The sequence below is a fragment of the Oryctolagus cuniculus genome, chromosome 15 (assembly GCF_051225735.1).
Source record: "Oryctolagus cuniculus isolate XC-2025 breed Fujian yellow rabbit chromosome 15, ASM5122573v1, whole genome shotgun sequence".
Classification (NCBI taxonomy): Eukaryota; Metazoa; Chordata; class Mammalia; order Lagomorpha; family Leporidae; genus Oryctolagus; species Oryctolagus cuniculus.
The window spans coordinates 47,288,917-47,313,932 of NC_142881.1; the positions used below are offsets into that span (position 1 = coordinate 47,288,917).

General features: G+C 36.2%; 1 protein-coding gene across 3 annotated transcripts in view; it reads right to left on the reverse strand.

The window, feature by feature from the left end:
• PCDH15 (protocadherin related 15) overlaps nucleotides 1–25,016 on the reverse strand; it is a 1,661,037-nt gene that overhangs the window by 975,107 nt on the left and 660,914 nt on the right. For all 3 annotated transcript variants that reach the window (XM_089314076.1, XM_089314072.1, XM_089314075.1), the window contains exon 3: nucleotides 14,077–14,127. The gene's annotated coding sequence lies outside the window, so the exon portion shown is untranslated. The remainder of the gene's footprint in view (nucleotides 1–14,076; nucleotides 14,128–25,016) is intronic.

Sequence of the window (25,016 nt, forward strand, 5' to 3'; positions counted from 1 at the left end):
ATATTTTTAAAATTTGTATTAATATAAAGAGAACAGATTTCATATATTTCATAGATTCAATTCTTAGAAGAAAGCCTAAGTACTCTAAATTTTAACTTAAATTCTGAGTTTTCTCTAGGCAATATAAAAGGTATAAATAAGGTTCTAATCCAAACTTTATACATGGATATTTGGTTATGAACACACTGAATCTGCTCTCTTTGGATTATTATCTCATAAGCATGAGAATTGATGAGCACTGTGTTGTTATTTTCATGTGTTTTCTGTGAACTTGAGAGTCCACTGTATTGAAAAATTCTTTTAAAAATTAAACATACAGGGTTCTTTATGGCAATGGGTTTTGCTTGTCATTATTCTGTGCATCCTGAAGCTTGACAATAATCCTATGAGAACAACTCAAATAACACAACTGCAGAGGAAGCCAAGTTCCTCCTAATACAGAAGAATGAAACTTCAAAGACCTAATATGGTATTAAATTAAATAAGAATTTACTTTCTCTTCCTGCTTAATAAGGCTCTATACCGTTATGCTTTGCTTATTAAATAGTAAATGGAAATTTTCATAAGTTTCAACACTTCAGGGTATTTGAGAATGATGATTAATTTCACATGAATGTACACAATAATATATATATGTATATACACACACACACACACACACACACACACACATACATGGACACACACAATCTCTGTCTCACTCTCTCCAAGATTGGTTTAGGCTACAGTCAGGAACCCTGGAGTTCAATCTGGGTCTCCCTTGCGAGTGGTAAGGGCCCAAGTCCTTGGCCTATCTTATACTGCTTTCCCAGACACATTAACAGGGAGCTGTATGGGTAGTAGGGCTTCCTGGATTAGAACCAGCACTCTGATATGGGATGCCAGTGTTGCTGGCAGCAGCTTAGCTTGTTGTGCTACAAAGGTGACCTCATGAATTAATTTTCACCAAAACAAACAGTTTGATAGCTTGCAGTCCCTAGAATAGTTTCCGCATTTGGTCATTATAAAGACATTTCATTGCACTGAAAGGTAACTGGTACATGAATGAAAGTAAATCAAAAGACCTACATAAGCTAATATTACATTTATGGTAAATAATGGGAAATATTAATCCCTTCATAGCAGGAAACTGATAATTATGGATTCTTTAAAAATTTAAATATTTGTATATCAACCATGAAAATCATTTCCTCAAACTGATTTCTGTTTATTGAACAAGAAAATTTTTGATCTTTATTATTAAGTATCTAACATATGACTTTAGAGAAGTTACTAGATTAGAATATTGGCAAAACTCTGCAAGACATTGAATAGGCAAAGACTTCTTGGAAAGGACCCCAGAAGCACAGGCAATGAAAACCAAAATAGACTAATGTGATTACACCAAGCTGAGAAACTTCTGCATTGCAAAGGAAACATTCAGCAAAGTGAAGAAGCAACTGACAGAATGGGAGACAGTATTTGCTAACTATGAAATGGATGAAGAATCAAAATTCAGAATCTATAAAGTGCTCAAGAAACTCAACATCAACAACACAAACAATCTAGTTAAGAAATGGGCAAAGGACTTGAATAGGCATTTTTCAAAAGAGGAAATTCAAATGGCCCACAGACACATGAAAAAATGCTCAGGATCACTAATCAACAGGGAAATGCAAATCAAAACCACATTCCAACCCCAGTTAGAATGGTTTTCATACAGAAACTAGCAAATAGCAAATGATGGCAAGGATGTGGGGAAAAGGGTACCCTTATCCATTGTTGGTGAAAATGTAAGCGGGTATAGCCATTGTGGAAGACAGTTTGGAGATACCTCAGAAAGCTGAAAATAGACCTACCATATGATTCAACAATCTCACTCCTGGGGATTTACCCAAAGGAATGAAATCAGCATATAAAACAGTTATCTGTACCCCTATGTTTATTATAGCTCAATTCACAGCAGTTAAGATAAGGAATCAACACAGATGTCCATCAACTGATGAATGGATAGAGAAATTGTGGCATGTATGCACTCTGGAATACTACTCAGCTGAAAAAAAGAAACCTTGCCATTTGTACCAAAATGGATACAACTGAAAACAAACACAAGTAAAATTGACTCATTGAGATTCCATGATTTTTAACAGCCTTTGTCCCAACTGTTGAGGAACTGTGCTTTTTTAATTTTCGCATAATATTTGTTGAATTCTTAACTTAGTGTGGGGTTAATCTTATAATAATAAAGTTAACTAAAAATAGATCTATATAAAAATAAGTAAAGGAATAGCAGAGGGAGGGGAGAAGGGTTGGAGTGTGGGTAGGAGGGAGGGTAAGGTGGAAAGTATCACTATGTTCCTGAATATTTATATATTAAATACATGAAATTTATATATGTTAAATAAAAAGGAGAAATATCAAACTCCTGTTTTTAGATTGCTATACCAGAAAAGTTATCCAAGAATTTTTAGAATTTTATAGTCTTTCCTTCCTGTAATTGATATACTTCAAGAATAACATATTTATTATATTCTAGTTTTCCTTTATCTGTTCTCAACTTACTTTTGGAAGACAAATCTTTATATGCAACAAACTGGACTGGTCTTTCTATTTCTTATGTTTAAAAGCTAAAAATAGGTACTGCTTAAATTATGGATTTATTCTCTATTGCATGTATGTGTGGAATGTCAAAGTACTAACAAAATTCCCAAGAACTCCTATAAAATAAAATAGTTTTTGGGCAGAACTCAGTCCAAAGCATGACCTATATTTGTATCTGATGAGAAGAATGAGACAGCTAGAGTATGTAGAAAGTCAACAAAGACACTACATGATTTGCATGTCAGTGCTGGATCCAATTCTGCCCCCACATCCAAAACTGCTAAGTCAAAGTCTGCATTTTTTCTACCTTCCTGGAAATTTTTTAGAAACACATCACATCAATAAGTTTTGCAATTATTAACAATATCATGTGAAACTTTTGATGATAAATAGATGACTTCTTAAAATATACATATTATAAAAATTGCTAGTGTCAAGTTGAAATCATTCTTGTCAGACCAAATCAGATCTAGGAAATAAGGAAACATGAGAATTCCTATCATTCTTTATGAGATAAATATTCTTAGGACTTTAAAAATACAAAACAATTTCCTTCTCTACATAGACAGGAAACGCTTGGCCTTATTCTCACGCATACAAATATTTCTATAATAATGTTTAACTTTCACATTCTTTAAGACTGTGAAATTCAACTAAGATGCTATTGGCAGAGGCTTGCCCAGTAATAGCATGTGCAGCAATAAGCTAATTCCAACTCCTTCCTCAGATAACCAGGAGCAATTAACATAATATCCAGGCAGCTAATGTGACTATGTCCCTGTTTCTGGTGATAAACATTACACCTTGTCCCAATGTCCATGAATATGCACATAGTTTAATCTAATAGCCACATTTCTAGTATAACAATGGTTTGGTATTCCCAAATGGATACATAAATCATTTGGAGAATCCATTTCTCTCTCTCTCTCTCTCTGTGTGTGTGTGTGTTTCTAGTGTATGGCTGACAACAACTGGAATTCTCCTCATACTATTTTATACCAATATAATGTTTAAATGAAGTTTATAAACTGAAATTCTAACTTAATTCATCCTTCTTCCATCCCCAATTGATTCATATGCAAGTCTATTTATAATCAAATATATCTTGGTAAACATAAGTTTAATACTACATAAATGTAATATGCATAACTACAAAAATTCACAGCCAGCTCAAAAGAGTAATGCAGCATACTTTTAAATTAAATGTGAATAAATTATATGTTTTAAAAATATTTATTTATGTATTTGAAAGGCAGAGTGTTGGTTGGGGGCGGAAATGAGAGAGACAATATTTCATCTGTTCGTTCACTCCCCTAATGGCTGCAGTGGCCATTAGGGAAGGACCAGGCCAAAGCTGGGGGCCAGGAACACTATCTGGGTCTCCAACTTGGGTGGGAGGAGTGCAAGTACTTGGGCCATTATCCACTGTTCTGCCAGGTACATTAGCACTGTGCTGGATCAGGAGCGGAGCAGCCAGATCCTGAACTGGCACTCTGATACAAGATGCTGGTATTGCAAGTGAGTAACCTGTTACACCATGAGGCTGGTCCTTGCTCTCTACACATTAAACACAACTAAGAATGAACTCATTTGTGGAGTTTTTTGGAAGATTTATTTGAATTTTCAGAATGCTTATCATGCAATATTGTTCAAAACTAGTGGATGTATGGTATAACAGAGTTTTGGCCTTTCCTCATTTTTGTTTCACTGTTGTATTCTTCCCTCAGTCACATATTGAGCTAAAGAAAAAAATAAATTTGAATATACAAAAGGAAAATGAAAATTTATTTCATACCATAATGAGAAATAAAATTTTTATTTATACAATTTTGTAATTTTCTGACTAAAAGTCACATTCTGCTATCTCCGCATCAAGATTTGAATCTCAAGAATTCCATTTTGGAATTTTTTACCTGGGTCATTGGCTCTTCTTTTTTTTTCTTTAGAATTTGATTTTTTAAAAAGATTACTTATTTATTTAAAAGAGTTACACAGAAAGAGGAGAGTCAGACAAAGAGAAAGGTCTTACATCTGCTGGTTCACTCCCCATCCGATGGCAAGGACTAGAGCTACACCGACTCGAAGCCAGGAGCCAGGAGCTTCTTCCAGCCACAGTGGACAGCTGGACTGGAAGTGGAGCAGCTGGGACTTGAACCAGTGTCCAAATGGGATGCTGGTACTGCAGGCGGCAGCTTTACCCCGCTGTGCCACAGTGCCAGACCCATCACTGACTCTTTAAAGAGCACTCACAATGAGTATTCTTAAACAGATTTGTTGAGTTTTACTTGATATATAATACTCAAATATAAAGTATACAGTTTGACTAGCTCAACATAGTTAAACTCCAGAAAGCGAGATCACAGCAAGATAAAGAACTTACCCATCACCTCCAGACGTTCCCACATGCCCTTTATAGCTGCTTCCTCCACCTGCTCCTCTCTGTTCTTCACATTTCCAGACACTCACTCATTTGTGTCCTGTCACTTTAGATTAATATGTGATGCCTTGATTTAATTATTCATGGGATCATAGAGAATGTACTATTATTTTTAATGGTTCATTCACTGAAAATAATTATGTCCAAATTTATCCATGTTGTTATGACCATATTTATTTTTATTGTTGAGTAATTTTTCAATGCATTTATACAATACAACTTATTTGAATATATTTGTCTTTTGATAAACACTTGGATTGCTGTAAAACTGGTGCAATTATTCATAAAAGTGATTTGAACATTCATGTAAAATAATTGTGTAAGCATTTGTGTTATTTTTATTCAGGAATGAATCATAGCATCATATGGTGGGGGTAAACTAACTTAATTCCTTCCTTCCTTCCTTTCTTCCTTCCTTCCTTCCTTCCACAGATAGAGAAAGAAAGTGAAAGAGAGAGACAGAGATGAGATATATATATAGAGAGATCAGCAATCTTATTTGCTCCATAAATGCCTTCAACAGTCTGAACCAGGTTGATGAAGGGAGGCTGGAACTCAGTGAGGTCTCTGGTATGGAGGACAGGGAGCCAACTTCTTGAGCTATAACCTGCTTCCTTCCAAGGTATGAATTAGCAGAAAACTGGAGTCAAGAGTGGAATCGGACTGTAACCCAGGCACTCGCAGGCAGACAGGATGTAGGTGTCCTCAGCAACGTCTTAATTACTCTGTCAAATGTCCTCCCCACAAGGTTTCTAATGATTTTAAGAAATTGTCAATCTGATTTCCAAAAACAGTACACTAGGTTATTAATTTTGAGATTGTAATAGCTGTAGTGGTATCTCATTGTAGTTTTAATCACAGTTTTCTAAAGATATTGAGTACCTTTATGTGTTTTATTTATTATTTATTATTTATTTTTTGGACAGGCAGAGTGGACAGTGAGAGAGAGAGAGAGACAGAGAGAAAGGTCTTCCTATTGCCGTTGGTTCACCCTCCAATGGCCTCCGCGGCTGGTGCGCTGCGGCCAGAGCACCGCGCTGATCTGAAGGTAGGAGCCAGGTGCTTCTCCTGGTCTCCTATAGGGTGCAGGGCCCAAGGACTTGGGCCATCCTCCACTACACTCCCAGGCCATAGCAGAGAGCTGGCCTGGAAGAGGGGCAACCGGGACAGAATCTGGCGCCCCGACCGGGACTAGAATCCGGTGTGCCGGCGAAGATTAGCCTATTGAGCCGCGGCGCCGGCCGTGTTTTTATTGTTTTAATCAGTAAACTTTCTGGGGGAGGGAAAGTGTTTTTATTGTTTTAATCAGTAAACTTTCTGGGGGAGGGAAAGTACTCAGATATTTTACTTAGTGGTTTAAGTAGGGATATTTCATTATTGAGTTCTGAGAGTCCTTATGTATTCTGAATACATGTGCCTTATAATGAGTGATTTGGAAATAATTCCATTTTCTACTTTAACTTGAGTCCTTTGAATTATGTGGTGTGGATACAATTAGAATATGTCTCTGTTGTTAAATGTTCTAAGAGTGATACTTGATGCAATGTGTTATTAATGATGTTCCTGTTGCCACACATATTAATATAACTCTATCACAGAGAAAAGCCAAGTTATGTGTTATATGCTTCAGTGGCTTCGCTCATTAAAAAAACTGATGACTCTCAAAATTTAAAAACATCCATATTTTTAGTTTTATCACAGTTAATCATCAGCAAAGTAAAACTGGTTAGTAATGGTCCTTGCTGTGTGACAGACTTTGTGCAGTATCAATTCTATGGATCGTGTATTACTCTGTACTTTCTGCCCATGTACAGAAGGGGAAATAATGTCTATTTTTTGACTTTTTAGGAGGGATGAACAGTATAAGCTATGAGTAGGAACCCAGTAACACTAGGTATCTCATTACCTCTCTCATTCTGCCTTTCTAATAAAATTTTTTTTGATATTACATGTAAATTGGTAAGTATTCTGGATAGCTCACTGAGGCACACAGCCATGATCTGGGTATGCCAAGTAAGCAAAAAAACTATGTAAATATAAATTACAAAGAAGAATAAACTATTGAGCAGTGCTTAAATCTATTAACGACAACATCTTTTGAATAGTTACTACAAAGAAGTGATTATATTACTAGAGTGGAGGAAGCATCAGAGAAAAGCTTTGGGTCCTATATCCATATGGCTTTGTAAGAGAAATTTTCTCTTAGGTTGCCGGCTGACCTTCACATTTCTTGTGAAGTTAAGGACAAAAGAAGAGAGCAGCTTGGTAGACCACAAGATGGGTAGAGGATAGCACAGCACTTGGAATTTAATTTACTTTATTCATCAAAACAGCTTAATCTCCCAACATTACCAGGAAATGTAATAGTTGGTTTGACATAGATGATCAGTCAAATTGATTGCAGATTTTTTGCTTTGGGTGCTTACAACCATCCAAATAGGTTATGCTGCAATTAGCTTGGACCCACTGTTGTACTTTCTGAAGAATTATAGCTACAAGAAATAAAACGTAGAGTGTTGATCAAGTCAAAGGAGTGGCTTTAGGAAAAATAGTGTCAGGTCACATATTAGAGCTGCATAGTTCTTTTGACATACACTTACTAGAGGAAGTAGAGGAAGTGATTATATCATTAACACTTTCAAAACTCCAAAGTCAATTGCAAATTATGAGTTTCTCAATACTTGATCATCATGTCTAGACCTTTAATAGCCCCAGTGTGTCTGGAAAAGATCAGGATATATTTCAGAAGAAATGCTGAGGTATGGAACAGATGAATTTAGCTTAGAACACACAAATCAAACTTAATGGATGGATCAGTAGCCTTGTGACCAGGTCACTGTAATGGAAGAGGATTTCCTGGTCTTCACACCTAATTTAGCATAAAAGCAACTGGGCCTGTAGGATTCCTATCCAGCAGTCTCCCTTGAGATTAGTGCAGCTCTCACATCTCTCTGATAGAAGATGATGGGAAATAAAAGGTCGACCTCTTCCCTCTATAGCCTATAATTTTTGGGAGAAGAGTAATCAGGGTGACAGAGGAAAGATATATGCACACAGACTTAGAGAGAGGAGGCTTACTTTATGCAAACAAGGGTAAAGCCAAGGGCAAAAGATGGTCTCTGGCGTGCAGAGATTCCTGAGAACTCTGGAAGCCTCACTACCTAAGCATGGTAGTATACGGTTATCAGGGAGAGGGATACACTAAACTTAAGCTTTTGCAGCCACTGTTTCTGCTATATCACAGATAGCCTCTTAATTCAATTTCGAGCTAATGAGTGGACTGATAGGTCTTTGTGGCAGGGACATGCAACCTTGAAGAAGACTGTATGACTGTATGTTGTGCCTCATGCATCATAGCCAGTGTGATCGTGTCAGACTTCATCACAGAACAGAGTGTAGTTCACCCTACTGTGGTCTAAGCAAGTTCACAAAACAACTGGAAAATCAAACAATGAAAAGACTTTAGATGAAAATGCCCAGAGGAACATAAAACACCCTTGTCAACCTACCGAGCAGAGGGCACTGCCTAAAGCCAAGCATTTTATTTATTTTATTTTGGTGTTATAAGGTCTTCTCAGTAACACTAACACTGACACTTCTCGCCCTGAAACGTCCACACATGTATAGTGCTTTAGGGAATGCAGAAGTACGAAGGATGGGTATCACCTAAAGACTACACATTTTTAGTTCAAAAAAGAAAAAATACTGCATAAACAAAATAACTAAAAATTCTGTGGGATTATTTATTTATCAATCTGCCCTTGCTATCAAGAATTTGGAGTTTAGAGGTATAAGTTGGGTTAGCTAGAGTTTAAGAAAAAGACACTTAACTGTGCAGTCCCAGGTTTAATTTTTAAATAATATAAAGTGAAGAAGGATACTGTGACGTGGCCAAAAATTATAAAATTAAAAATACATTAGAAAAAGAGCATTTGAAAGAAGTGATATACTACGTTTTAAAGTGATATACAAGAAACGTAATTCCCAGACATCATAATAAAAGCATAGAAAAAATCAAGAAAATACGGAGATGCATAGAGGATTGTTCAGGCATGGATCATATTTGAAGGACAGAAATTATAGGAAAAGGAAATAGGACAGGTTGACAATGAAAAGTCAATAATTATAAAAACAATTTCCTCACTTAAAGGTAATATTTTCTACGTATATATGAAATATATAAATGACATATACACAATGAAATACATATATATATATATATATATATATAAATGTATTCCAATGCTTTCATTTCACAATGATTTCAGACTTCCAAAGAGCTGCAAAAGTAGGACAATTACATAACTGGGCCCCACCTCCCCTGACACAACAGATTCTAGTACTGTGTCCATCAACTGCCCATGACACATAAGTGACTGAATTACAGTTCACAGGTTCCATAGAGGACCCACGGGGCCTTGAGTCAAACATCTCATTGCCTCCAAGCAGGGGGCTGCTCTCTGACTTGGCTTTCGTGGCCTTGATGCCTCTGAGGAGTACTAGAGATTGTTCTGCAGAACAGCCCTCACATGGTGTCTGACGTGTCCCCATGATTAGATTCAGGTTATGCATTTACGACATGCCAATGGGTTATGCTGTGTCCTGGTGCACCCTGTTGGGGCCAGGCTCTCTGTCTCAGTCAAGGAGTCTGCCACTTGGCTGAGGGGACCTCCCCGGTGCTGTTACTGCTGTAGTCCCTGTATTTACCAAGTTCTTCAAGGGAAATCAAAGGTAATATTTTCAAAAGTTGAGAGTGTCCAAATTAAATAAAAGGTATTACAGGAGATAGTTCTTCTTGGAATTTTCAAATTTTACTCACAAACAAATACAAAACTGTGAGAGGGAAAATCACTCAAGATATAAGCATTAGATTTGCCCCTGAATCATCTCTAAGGTATATTAGGAAACCACCTACAGATTTCATAAGTGACAGAAGATCCACCTTCAAAATTCTACTCAAATACATTGTATGTTCTCATGCTATAAAGAAAATGTGAAATATATAAAGATATAGAAAACAAGAGAACTACTAATGTATATGAAGATAGGAAAATATATTTAATACTTAATAATTTAAAATGAGATAATATGTAATATAAAGCATTGAACACAAGAAATTTCAGCTAATGTTTCTATGATTGCTATTAATTGAATCTATTAAATATTTACTGTCATATTTAACCCATATATCATTTGTATGAAGAAAGCACATCCAGTTCTAATTATTATTCCAATATTCTCACTGATGATTCAAATAATTTGTCAAATAATTTGTCCTTGAGCAGAATGATTTACTTTGGTTAGTGTAGAGTGTGTATATGTTGTGTGTGTGTCTTTGTGTGCATTTCTAGGAAATACAAATATTAGTAAGAAGGAAACAATAATATGTATATATATAATATTTCTCTATCTCTTTATACATGGCATGGTTCATTTGGTTACCTGGATTCATAACTACATTGGTTTCATCTCTCTCTTGCCATGGAGAGGGCTGTCTCAGTAGAAAAAAGCTCATCTGACTGGAGCGATAACACTAACATGATGCAAAGTCCTTGGATATCAAAGGCCATCTGCGAAGCAATACACTCTCAATGTAACTAAAACATGAGGGCTTTCCTTATACAGTATATATGATACAGGTACACAAAGAATTTCAGATTAACCAGGATATCCTAGATGGGAGAGTATTCAACAGAGTCAGGGTTTAACTAGACCTTTAGTGTCAGCCAACATAGGTAAAAGGAATGCAGAAATGACATTGCAAACAAGTGATGCCAACGCAGAGGCAGCGTATCTAGCCAGTCTTGTGAGCAGAAGATAGAAGACAGGCAAAAGAGACACAGAATCAAGTGGAAATTCAGACTGACATGAAATTGTAACTTCAAAGTATTCTGCAGATAAATTATCTGGCATGCCACTATACTGCAGCCTGTTGCTAGCACAATATTGAATGTGATTTTTTTTCTGCATTAAAAGTTCAGTTATCCCAGTGGCCAAATAGAAATCAAGATCCATGAAGAAATGAAAAATAATACCTAAATAAAGGAGGGCTGTTTCTAATGAAGCATTAAAAAAAGGAGAGAGATGGATTGAGCCAAAGTAGGCATTCCCTGTTTCAATGTCCCCTGGGCTTGCACGTAAGAAGTAGTGAATGTTAAATATTCTAAAAAGCTCTGTAAATCCGCCTTACAAGCACTGATTAAAGGAACTGAATACCAAATGTAACTGACAGATTTCCTTTTCATTTATTTGCTGCTGAGAATACTAAGTATTTTCTTAGCTTCTTCATTCTTAGAAGTTCTCTTGCAATGTGCCTATCTATACATATTCATCATTCTGACAGCAGAATCAAAAATAAAAATTGAGATAAGAAAACACAATGTGCAATTCTTTTATCTTTTAAAGATGGGGGATATATAAAAAACAGATAGATATATGAAGACACAGTAGAAATTAAGTGTCTTCATTTTACCCCAACTGTAGAGCAACTACACACATTGGTCATTTGGGTTGTGGATATTAATAACCCTTCTTTCTTCTCCCAACAGTCAATTGCAATGACCCCATCCATAAGAAATTCAAGATTTTCTGACTCACTGATTACACAGCTGTAGATTGTTCATACCACACAGATACACAGGCAGTGGGAAGATTGGTTCAAAAACACAGAACACTTTTGAGTCATAGCAATTCTGGGTTGTCTCAGGAAGCCTTACTTATACACTTAAACAAGGACCCCAGAAAAAACGGAGAAGTTTGGTATTTGAGTAAATCATTTCATTACTAATGTACTTATTTCACAACTAGTGTTCTCTGAATAACATGTTAGAGAATTGGGTTTTCCAGTTTGCATTGTATATATCTGTCAGGGTCTAGTAAAATTATTTAATAATTAAACAATTTATGACATTCAGTAACATTCCTAAAATAGGCAAGAAATCTCTGTAAAATGTTGCATTAACTTGTATTTTTAATCTATTTTTACTGCAGGGTGTTTTTCTATTTGTGTTATTAATTACTCAATGGCCAATGGAATAATTTGTCCCTATACTTCTGAAATACATAGCATTGGAAAAAAAGCTGAATAGATTAAGGAATTATTTTTTTCAAATTGTGAATGTTATTTTCTATTCTTTTAAAATATATATGGATCATTGATTTTTACTAATTGAAAATATGTAAGCATAATTAAGAGAATTTTTAAAGAAACAAAACAATTGAACACAAATGTAAATCAGTTATTTTTCATTTGGCATTCAAGCTCATTTCACTATGTTCAATTAGAAATATGAATTTATAAGTATTATAAAGCAATCACATCTAATATTAAAATATTACTCAACCAGAGAAAAAATAGCTAATAAACACAACGCTTAGAAATTTACAAATTCTTTTACCCAGTTGTTGACTTTTCTGAAAGTTCTGATAAGAATCTAAGAATCAAATATTGCTACAATAATGAACTACAATGCTTGTTCATTGATTTATTTCATAGACTAAGAAGCAACCAGTTACCCAAACAACACAAGTCCAGCTCCTTGAATGGGATATTTATTTGTAATTTTAAAGAAACTTATGTCATTGTAATAAGACCTCTCAAAAAAGCATTTCCTACCATCAAATTCTCAAAAAACCAAGGCCTTGAAGACTGGTATTCACTTCAAATATATATATTAAATTATATATAATTTTATATATATATATATATATTTATAACGGACAGTATGACATTCAGAAAGCAGGGAGGGGTGGGGAGGTGTCAAGCTAGTTCCCATCTTCCAGTTCAATTCCAAAATACCTGCAAAAAACCAGGGCTGGCACAAACCAGGAGCCTGGAACAGGTCTCCCATGCAGTTTTGCAGAGACCTAATATCAGAACTATCCCTGTTGCCTCCCTAAAGGTGTATTAGCAAGAAGCTGGAAACAGAAGTTGAAGTAGGAAACCTAACTCTGACACTCCCCAATGTGCACAGATGTCCCAGCTAGTGGTTTAACTGCTGGGCTAAACACCTGTCCTGGTACTTACTTTACAGACTTCAATATTTCTGACAGCACTGTCCCCCTCCCTCACATCCTTCCTTCCTTGTAACAACCACACAAGCAGAAGAACATTTTCAGTAGGAATTTCTTCAGCGAGAAGAAAATCCATAAATAAATGGATCTGATTTGTCTCATTCAAATTTTAGATTTTTATACTTTCCTAACATTGATAAATTCATATTTTTGCATGGTCTTATTCCTGTGGCTATTGTATTAGGATGAAAGTTTTCTGTTATAAAAAACATTTTATTGATACAGGGTACATACCAAGAAATGCACATGTACAGATAAATTAGTTTGTTGTCCTCTGAGTACACTCATAACCGGCACCCAAGTTAAGAACAGAACATTACTAGTGCCCCAGGAGTCCTCTATGGCACTCTTTCCCTTTCTTTTTGTAATGGGGGGAAAGACAGGAATATTTTCATGCACATGGTATGATTCAATAACGTAATATTCATAATTAAATACCAAATTGCATAACATTCACACAATTTTTACACTCTCCATTAACTTCCACAAATAAAACATTAGTTTTTGTTTCTCTGAGTCTAGCTTCTTTCACTTAGCATAATTACGTTTCATTGTATCCATTTTGTTGCCAATGTCACTATTTTATTCATTTTGATGGCTGAGTAATATTCCATAATTTATATATGCCATATTTCTTTGGAAGAATATTTTAACATGAGATCCTTTCTATGTAGCAATTGCAACACCACAAATATCAAATATGTTGGTAGAGAAGAATTGTTAAATGGCAAAATCAATAAAACATTTTATTCTGCAGTAAACAATTATTGGGAAACAAGCAAAATATAGGCATCTTCATGCCAGTAGCTTCCAATAAAAAGAACAATCACAAAGTCATATCCAACAAATGGATGATGATTGAAACCTGAGTCCACAAACCAACAGCCTACTTGTGATCCACATTATGAGGAACAACTCCTAGTTATTACACAACTGACATGAGGTTTTAAACATATACTTAAAATATAAAGTAAAACATACTATACCTTATTCCTAGGTCTTGAGAATAATACTTAGAAACATGTCAATGTAAATTTCTGTAAATAGAAAATAACTGAGTTAGAGACATTTTCAAATTTGAATTGGAACAATAGTTATATAATTAAGGAAACTACTTGCTAACTATTGTTTCTTTGTAACTTCTGTCAATGACATATTTTTAAAATTTGCTCTGTATGTGACAGCTACAAAGAAATGCAATGCGCAGGAACCATTAAAATGGCATTTCTTAATAAATTTTTGTATTAAATATTTCTCTACAATTGCTTGGTGTGCAGGTACTGTATCATTCTGAAAGTCAATTCTTAAAATTTTATAAGGAGCATGAACATTATGCATATGACTTATTGTGATTAGATTTGGTAGATACATTAATTAGAACTAGACTACAGACTTGCTTGAATATACATACTAGTTACATATAAGTAATAAAGTAATATATAAATAATATTCTTATACATATATTTAATATTTGTATTAATTCAAAATGCAAGAATAATATATTTAATATTGCATTATTTTAGAGATGATGAATTAAAGTTTTGGGTGAAATGATGCATGCAATAATAATTTCTTTAGGGTCATTTTTTGCATTTTAAAAAACATAATTTATCTGCTGCCTCCTGGGGTACAGATGAGTAAGAAATTGGATCAGAAGCAAAGGAGCTAGAACTCAAATGTGGCATAGTAATAACTACCAGATGTCTTGAGCAGCAACTTAGCCACAATACCACATTTTCCCACCACATGTTTATTTATTCATTTAACACGGATTCACTTAGCCTGTATAGCTAGCATTTTTCTAGTCACCTGGAATGTAACAATAAACTATTTTAAATGTGTCATTCTCTGAAATTCTCAAGGTTGCAACATCCAGGAAATATGTACAGCAAAAAAAGACAAATAAATAATATTTTAGAATGTGATAAATTTTATAAAGGAAAATTGTCAGGATATGGAAGAAGGGTTGTGAGTGGGGTAGAAGCAACTTGTCACATGGAATTGAGTGGACCAACAAATCTGACCAGTTTTCGGTTGTCTTTGGCTATCTTACCTAGTCTGTGATACAGATGACTAGGTCTAACTAAAGCACTAACCATGTTAAGCTTAACTTGCATTTCAAAAGAAAGAAAATAACTTCATTCCATTATTTTTACACACAAAAAACACCAGACACATAGCAGTCTGCAGATTTTTTCAGGATTTCTTTTGACATTTTTGCTGTCACTTTCTTAGTAATACAAACATCAACAAAATATATCCAAATTTTTAACTACAAGTATGCATTTTAATGGATAGAATGGCAATAATAAGCTGTTCTAACTATTGATTTCACTATTGTATAGGAGCATGGTATGAAAATTAACCTAACATGTCTCAGTTTATATCTTACTCCCAAAACAGCAATATCCTTTTCATCAAATATAATGGTTTCAGAATAATCAAGCGAAGCTACCTAAGAGCTCTTCTCTTTGTTAGGTGCCTAAAGGAGTAAGAAAGCATTGGTTGTAATGTAACTTTCTGATTGTTTTAGGGATAAATTATTAAAAGATACAGCATTAGATTATTGGCAGTGCCTCATAAGCAGCAAGTCTTTAGTATTGTCTTTAATATAGATTTTGGCATTTATGAGAGATTTTCAGCATCTATTGATCATGTACATGACCATACTCTGATTTTTTCAGGAATGTACATGAAAGAATATTATATTCCCTTATTTCTAGCTGTTGAAACAAAAACATGTAGGTTTATCACATGACCGCATGAACACCAAGATTTACTTTGAATTTAAATAACTGTCATTTTGTGGGAGGGATATTTGGTGAACTAAGACACCACTTGGGATGTACACATTCCACCTCTGAGCATCAGTTCAGATTATGCTAATGTGGACCTTGGGAAACATCATGTTATGAATCAAATATTTGGTTACCTGACACTCACATGGGAGACTTGGATTGTGTTCTGTGTTCCTAGCTTTGGCCTTCTTCAGCCTGTGCTTCTGTGGGCAACTGGGGAGTGAAGCTATACACAGAATATACTATATTGTCTCTGTCTATCTTTCAAGTAAAAAAAATAAATAACTGTCATTTCCCCCAATTTTGGTTCAATGTGACTTATCTAATATCTACCAAAGCTCTTATAAAATCCTTATATAACTCATAGCAAAATTCTTTACTTCTATAGGAAAGTACCACTAAAAATGACTTAGTAATGCTTGTCATATATACAGTTAAAATCCCTTGGGGTCAGTGTTGTGGTGTAGTGGGTAAAGTCACAGCCTGAGATGCTAGCATCCAAAATGTAAGCTGGTTCAAGTTTCGGCTGCTCCATTTCTACTTCTGATCCAGCTCTCTGCAAATGCTTGGGAAAAGCAGCAGAAGATAGCCCAAGTGTATGGACCCTGACATGCACATGGAGACCAGGATGAAGCTCAGGGCTGCTAGCTTCAATCCATACCAGTCCCAGCTATTGTGGCAATATGTGAAGTGAACCAACAGATGCAAGATCTTCCATTCCATCTTTCCCTCTTTTTGTAACTGACTTTTAAAAGCCTTTTTAGTGAGATACAGGAAGAAAATGTCCCAGGTTTGGAGAAGGACAGAGACATCCTAGTACAGGAAGCTCATAGAACCCCTAGTAAACATGACCAAAACAGATCCTCACCACGACACGTTGTAATTAAACTCAACACAGTGAAATAGAAAGAAAAGATCCTAAAATGTGCCAGAGAGAAATGTCAGATTACTCTCAGAGGATCTCCAATTAGAATTACAGCAGACTTCTCATCAGAAACCCTACAAGGTAGGAGGGAATGGCGAGACATAGCCCAGGTACTAAGAGAGACAAACTGCCAGCCCAGAATATTATACCCTGCAAAGCTCTCATTTTTGAATGAAGGTGAAATAAAGACCTTTCATATCAAACAGAAATTGAAAGAATTTTTCGCCACTCGTCCAGCCCTGCAAAAGATGCTTAAAGATGTGCTACACACAGAAACACAGAAACAGGGCCATCAATATGAAAGAAAAAGACCATAGGAAGCTTAAAGCATACACTAGAAAATATCTTTCGGAAAATGGCAGGGCAAAGTCACTACATATCAATAGTCACACTGAACGTTAATGGACTCAATTCTCCAGTTAAAAGGCACAGACTGGCTAATGGATTAAGGAACAAAACCCATCTATTTGCTGCCTTCAAGAAACACATCTTTCCAACAAAGATGCATGCAGACTGAAAATGAAAGGCTGGAAAAAGATATTCCATGCCAACAGAAATGAAAAAAAGCAGGTGTAGCCATATTAATATCACACAAAATAAACTTTCACACAAAAACTGTTAAGAGAGACAAAGAGGGACACTATATAATGATTAAGGGTTCATTTCAACAGGAAGATGTAATGATTATAAATGTATATGCACCTAATTACAGGGCACCAGTTTATTTAAAAGGTATGTCAAGGGACTTAAAGGGAGACTTAGATTCCAATACAATAGTACTGGGGGATTTCAATACTCCAATCTCAGATATAGACAGATCAACTGGACAGAAGATCAACAAGGAAACAGCAGATTTAATTGGCACTATTGCTCAAATGGATCTAATAGATATCTACAGAACTTTCAATCCTACATTTAAAGATTTTTACATTCTTCTCAACAGTGCATGGAACCTTCTCTAGGACTGACCACATACTAGGCCATAAAGCAAGTCTCAGCAAATTAGAAAGAATTAGAATCATATCATGAAGCTTCTCAGACCACAGTGGAATGAAGGTGGAAATTAGCAACTCAGGAATCCCTAGAGCATATGCAAACACATGGATAGTAAAAAACATGCTCCTGAATGACCACTGGGTCATAGAAGAAATCAAAAGAGAAATCAAAAACTTTCTGGAAGTAAATGAGGATAATAACACAATATATCAAAACTTATGGAATACAGCAAAAGCATTGTTGAGAGGAAAGTTTATAGCAATAGGTGCCTACATCAAGAAATTGGAAAGGCACCAAATAGATGAGCTTTCAATTCCTCTCAAGGATCTAGAAAATCTGCAGCAAACCAGACCCAAATCTAGTAGGAGAAGAGAAATAATTAAAATCAGAGAAGAAATCAATAGAATTGAATCAAAAAAAATTACAAAAAATTGGCCAAGCAAAGAGCTGGCTTTTTGAAAAAATAAAAAACATTGACACCCCATTGGCCCAACTAACTAAAAAAACAAGAGAAAAGACCCAAATCAATAAAATCAGAGATGAAAAAGGAAACGTAACAACAGACACCATAGAAACAAAAAGAATCATCAGAAATCACTACAAGGACTGGTATGCCAGCAAACAGGGAAATCTATCAGAAATGGATAGATTCCTGGACACATGCAATCTACCTAAATTGAATCATGAAGACATAGAAAAACTAAATAGACCCATAACTGAGACAGAAATTGAAACAGTAATAAAGGCCCTCCCAATAAAGAAAAGCCCAGGACCAGATGGATTCACTGCTGAATTCTACCAGACATTTAAAGAAGAACTGACTCCAATTCTTCCCAAACTATTCAGAACAATCAAAAAAGATGGAATCCTCCCAAATTCTTTCTATGAAGCCAGCATCACCTTAATCCCTAAGCCAGAGAGAGATGAAGCACTGAAAGAAAATTACAGACCAACAACCCTGATGAACATAGACGCAAAAATCCTCAATAAAATTCTCACCAAGAGAATACAATCACACATCAGAAAAATCATCCAACCAGACCAAGTGGGATTTATCCCTGGTATGCAGGGATGGTTCAATGTTCCCAAATCAATCAATGTGATATACCACATCAACAGACTGCAGAAGAAAAACCATATGCTTATCTCAATAGATGCAGAGAAAGCATTTGATAAAATACAACACCCTTTCATGATGAAAACTCTAAGCAAATTGGGTATAGAAGGAACATTCCTCAATACAATCAAAGCAATTTATGAAAAACCCACGGCCAACATCATATTGAATGGGGAAAAGTTGGAAGCATTTCCACTGAGATCTGGTACCAGACAGGGATGTCCACTCTCACCACTGCTATTCAACACAGTTCTAGAAGTCTTAGCCAGAGCCATCAGGCAAGAAAAAGAAATTAAAGGGATGCAAATTGGGAAGGAATAACTCAAATTATCTCTCTTTGCAGACGATATGATTCTTTATTTAGAGGATCCAAAGAACTCTATTAAGAGAATATTGGAACTCATAGAGGAGTTTGGCAAAGTAGCAGGATATAAAATCAATGCACAAAAATCAACAGCCTTTGTATACACAGGCAGTGCCACGGCTGAGGAAGAACTGCTAAGATCAATCTCATTCACAATAGCTACAAAAACAATCAAATACCTTGGAATAAACTTAACCATATCTCTATGATGAAAATTACAAAACCTTAAAGAAAGAAATAGAAGAGGACACCAAAAATTGGAAAAAAAGCTTCCATGCTCATGGATTGGAAGAATCAACATCATGAAAATGTCCATTCTCCCAAAATCCATTTATAGATTCAATACAATACCAATCAAGATACCAAAGATATGCTTCTCAGATCTAGAAAAAATGATGCTGAAATTCATATGGAGACGCAGGAGACTTCGAATAGCTAAAGCAATTTTGTACTACAAAAACAGAGCTGGAGGCATCACAATACCAGATTTCAGGACATACTACAGGGCAGTTGTTATCAAAACAGCATGGCACTGGTACAGAAACAGATGGATAGACCAATGGAACAGAATAGAAACACCAGAAGTCACCCAAACATCTACAGCCAACTTATATTTGATCAAGGATCTAAAACCAATTCCTGGAGCAAGGACAGTCTATTCAATAAATGGTGCTGGGAAAACTGGATTTCCACATGCAGATTCATGAAGCAAGACCCCTATCTTACACCTTAAACAAAAATCCACTCAGCATGGATTAAAGACATAAATTTATGACCCGACACCATCAAATTATTAGATAGCATTGGAGAAACCCTGCAAGATATTGGCACTGGCAAAGACTTCCTTGAAAGACCCTAGAGGCGCAGGCAGTCAAAGCCGAAATTAACAATTGGGATTGCATCAAATTGAGAAGTTTCTGTACTGCAAAAGAAACAGACGAGTAAAGAGGCAACTGACAGAATGGGAAAAATATTTGCAAACTATGCTACAGATAAAGGATTAATAACCTGAATCTACAAAGAATCTACAAAGAAATCAAGAAATTCCACAACATCAAAACAAACAACGAATTCCAGAAGGAATCTAGAAAACATCATGCTGAGTGAAACAAGCCAGTCCCAAATGGACAAATATCATATGTTCTCCTGATCGGTGACAACTAACTGTGCACCAAAAAGGAAACATGTTGAAGTGAAATGGACACTATGAGAAACGGTGACTTGATAAGCCCTTGCCCTGACTGTTGATGAACAACTTAATACTTTATCCCTTTTAGTATTTTTTGTTTGTTCTACTTAATACTATTCATTGAATTCTGTAATTAATAGACAGTTATTCTTAAGTGTTGATACTTAACTGAAAAAATGATCCCTGTTAAATATAAGATTGGGAATAAGAGAGGGAAGAGATGTGCAATTCGGGACATGCTCAAGCTGACTTACCTCAAACGGTAGAGTTAGAAACACACCAGGGGATTCCAATTCAATTCCATCAAGGTGGCATGTACCAATGCCATCTCACTAGTCCCAGTGATCAATTTTTGTTCACAATTGATCATAATGATAGGGCTAAGAACCAAAGGGATCACATAAACAAGACTAGGATCTGAAAATACTAACCTATAGAATAAAAAAGGGAGAAAACGATCTAACATGGGAAGCAGGATACACAATAGAATGGCAGATGTCCTAAACAGCACTCTGGCCTTAGAATCAGCCCTTAAGGCATGTAGATCTGGCTGAAATGCCCATGAGAGTATTTCAGGCATAGAAAGCCAAGACACTCTGGCAAAAAAAAAAAAAAATGACCTAAATGGAAGATCTCTGCGAGAGAGATCCCAGTGGAAAGAACAGGTCATCAAAGAAGGAGGAACCTTTCTCTGAAGGGAGGAGAGAACTTCCACTTTGACTATGACCTTGTCTAAATATGATCAGAGTTGCTGAACTCAGGGGGCTTCCAGAGTCTTGGCAGCTCATGAAAAGAGCCTAGGGTGATTACTGATGCTATAAACAAGAGTGTCAATTTGTTAAGTCAACAACAGGAGTCACTGTGCACTTACTCCTCATGTAGGATCTCTGTCCTTAATGTGCTATACATTGTGATTTAATGCTATAACTAGTACTCAAACAGTATTTTTCACTTTATGTTTCTGTGTGGGAGCAAACTGTTGAAATCTTTACTTAATGTATGCTAAACTGATCTTCTGTATATAAAGAGAATTGAAAATGAATCTTGATGTGAATGAAAGGGGAGAGGGAGCGGGAAAGGGGAGGCTTGAGGGTGGGAAGGAAGTTATGGGGGGAAACCATTGTAATCCATAAGCTATACTTTGGAAATTTATATTCATTAAATAAAAATTAAAAAAAAAATAAAAAACTAGATCATTGTAAAAACTAAGTAGGGGCGGCTCACTAGGCTAATCCTCCGCCTAGCAGAGCCGGCACACCGGGTTCTAGTCCCGGTTGGGGCGCCAGATTCTGTCCCAGTTGCCCATCTTCCAGGCCAGCTCTCTGCTGTGGCCAGGGAGTGCAGTGGAGGATGGCCCAGGTGCTTGGGCCCTGCACCCCATGGGAGACCAGGAAAGAAGCACCTGGCTCCTGGCTCCCGCGACCAGATCAGCACGGTGCGCCGGCCACAGTGCGCCGGCCGCGGCGGCCATTGGAGGGTGAACCAACGGCAAAGGAAGACCTTTCTCTCTGTCTCTCTCTCTCACTGTCCACTCTGCCTGTCAAAAAAAAAAAAAAAAAAAAGAAAAAACACAACAACTAAGTAGGAATAGGAGAGGGAGGAGGAAGAAGGAAGAAGAGAGTGGGTGAGAGGGAGCATAGGATGGGAAGAATCACTATGTTTCTAAATCTGTATATATGAAATTTGTATACCTTAAATAAAATTATGGAAAAAAAAGCCTATCAACTCTAATGAATACATTTGATCAAGTATGACTGGCACATTTGTAGTCATTTTTATCAAATATTCTATTATTAATTATTTAAGATATTTTAGGAAAATATAAGAAGGTATTGAGATTAACAGTCTAATCAAAAAGCCATAATTATGCAACGAAAATTTACAAGATGTTACTGAATTTTGTCAAATATTCAAACTTGACAAAAAAACTTGACAATGCAATAGTGTCCATTCTCCAAAACAGTCATAAATTCACAGCTATAAATTATCAACCTTTTTATGTAACTGAAAGAAAAATGTGTCTCTCATTTATATCCCAGGAATTGAATATATTTTATATATTCACATTGATCTGTTGGACTTTATCAATAAACCTCAAGCCTGCATAATTTATCATTGGGTAGAATAAGGAATGAATGTTGAGGGAAGGCTCATTGTGCTATTTCAGGAAGCTGATACAGTGATGCCACAAACCATGAAACACAGCATTTCTATACTGAAGTGTAGAATGCTATCATTGTGTAAGAATGCTACCGCCAGCACCATGGCTCACTTGGCTAATCCTTCACCTGCAGTGCCAGCACCCCGGGTTCTAGTCCTGGTTGGGGTTCCAGATTCTGTCCCTGTTGCTCCTCTTCCAGGCCAGCTCTCTGCTGTGTCCCGGGAGTGCAGTGGAGGATGGCCCAAGTGCTTGGGCCCTGCACCCCATGGGAGACCAGGAGAAGCACCTGGCTCCTGGCTTCAGATCAGCGCAGTGCGCCGGCTGCAGCGGCCATTGGAGGGTGAACCAACAGTAAAGGAAGACCTTTCTCTCAGTCTCTCTCTCTCACTGTCCACTCTGCCTGTCAAAAAAAAATCACTGTATATCTGTCCCTTGGCTGCACTTTCTCGTTACTTATTATTTCTATGATTGGAAAAGAAGTACATTGGATTCAGGACAGAGCAAGCACTGTGTTTTATGCACTTGGACGAGCTGCTTCATCTTTGGGTTACAGGGCCCTCATCTTTCTGTAATTTGAAGATTCTTACTGCAGCACAGAGCCATGAAGCACAGCAGTGTTTACTCAATGAACTTTTGTTCTGTCATCCTTTAGATTTTAAGTTGTTCCCTACTTTGCCAGGTGCTTATGACTATTTTGATTCCCCTTCACTTACTTAAATGTAGACATGTCCTTTATAAAAAGGAAGGGAGGGAGGAAGAATGGATGTGAAAGAAAATAAGAGGAACCGGGGGCTGGCGCTGTGGTGTACTGGGTAAAAGCTGCCACCTGCAGTGCTGGCATCCCACGTGGGTGCCGGTTTGAGTCCTGGGTGCTCCATTTCCAATATAGCTCTCTACTGTGGCCTGGGAACACTGTGTTAGATGGCTGGAGTCCCTGAGTCCCTGCACCTGTGTGGGAGACCTGGAGGAAGCTCCTGACTCCTGGCTTCGGATCAGCGCAGCTCCAGCCATTGCAGACAATTGGGGAGTGAACCAGAAAATGGAAGACCTCTCTGTCTGTCTCTCTGCCTCTCCTTCTCTCTCTGTGTCTCTGACTTCTAAATAAATAAATAAATCTTTAAAATAAAAAGATAAAATAAGAGGAAGCATCACAATCAAGTGAACACTATAGTATTGTATAGTCAAAGGGTGATATCACCAAGCAACTGAAAATGGGCTCTTATGAAAATAAATTGCCAAATTATCAAGGTTTTAAAGTGTTTAAAATAGTGACTACAAACATTACTCATTGCCTCTAACAAAAGTTGAAACTATTTTATATTTTATTCACTGACTAAGAAAAATTGTTCAAATTGATGACTTCAAAGTCCAACAGCCGAGAACGCGATTCTCATTTTGTCCTCCCTTAGAGTATTTTTCTTTTTAAGCTGAGTGCAGTGTTACTGCAAAACAAAGTTGAAATCTGAGAAATCATAAAAAAAATCAGAAAGAATATTGAGTTTGTGCAAAGTCATTTTTGTATGAACACAACATTCTGTGCTGCTGAATTTTATGATGATGTTTCAGCAGCTATTTGAATGACAGAGTTCATTTGTCAGGAGAATATGAGGAGCTTAGTATCTCCCACAACACCAATAAAGCAACAGGTTGTCAAGCCAAGGTGTATAATTAGCAAAGCCAGAGTCATTTGTTCCAAATGATCTCTAACCAATGAAATACCATTCTATTATGGTGAAAATAATAACTGGCTTATTTAGAGCGTACATTTTGCCTGGTTTTAACAATGATGTTGTTTTACTACTTTTAACAAATACTGATGTCCTCCATGTATTGCTTTTATTGAATTTGACATATGTCAAGGAAGCAATTTCGTGCTTTGAAATTAAACTAAGATAAAAGCAAAGGAAAAGCATAAGTCACTCCCATCTAAATTTTTTCATGTTCTCTTCTTTTTATCTTGAGCTTTGAAAATATTCTGCTTTAGAATGATATTTAGTACTTTTTTATTAAGTTGTATACTTTAGTAGTATGGTGGAAAAAAAAAAGCATAAGAAGATTAACCAATTTCTGTCTAGTTATTTAAGATTGTACCTTACCTAAAACATCCAAAAAACTACGTGTTCCATCTAAATTATAAACAGCAAAGACACTATTTGATCACAACTTGGATATGTGATTCTGGCATCCACAAATCTGCTTTTGCCTATACCAAATATTGTCTCCCAAATTAACCTGGATTAGGATTAGCAATATAGAGATTTTAAAAAATTTTAGGCTGAAAAAAGAACCTACACAGCAAAAAAAAAAAAAAAAAATCAGTTTCAAAGCTATTTCAATTATAATGGTTCTTAAGAAAAATTTTTAGTGATATATTTA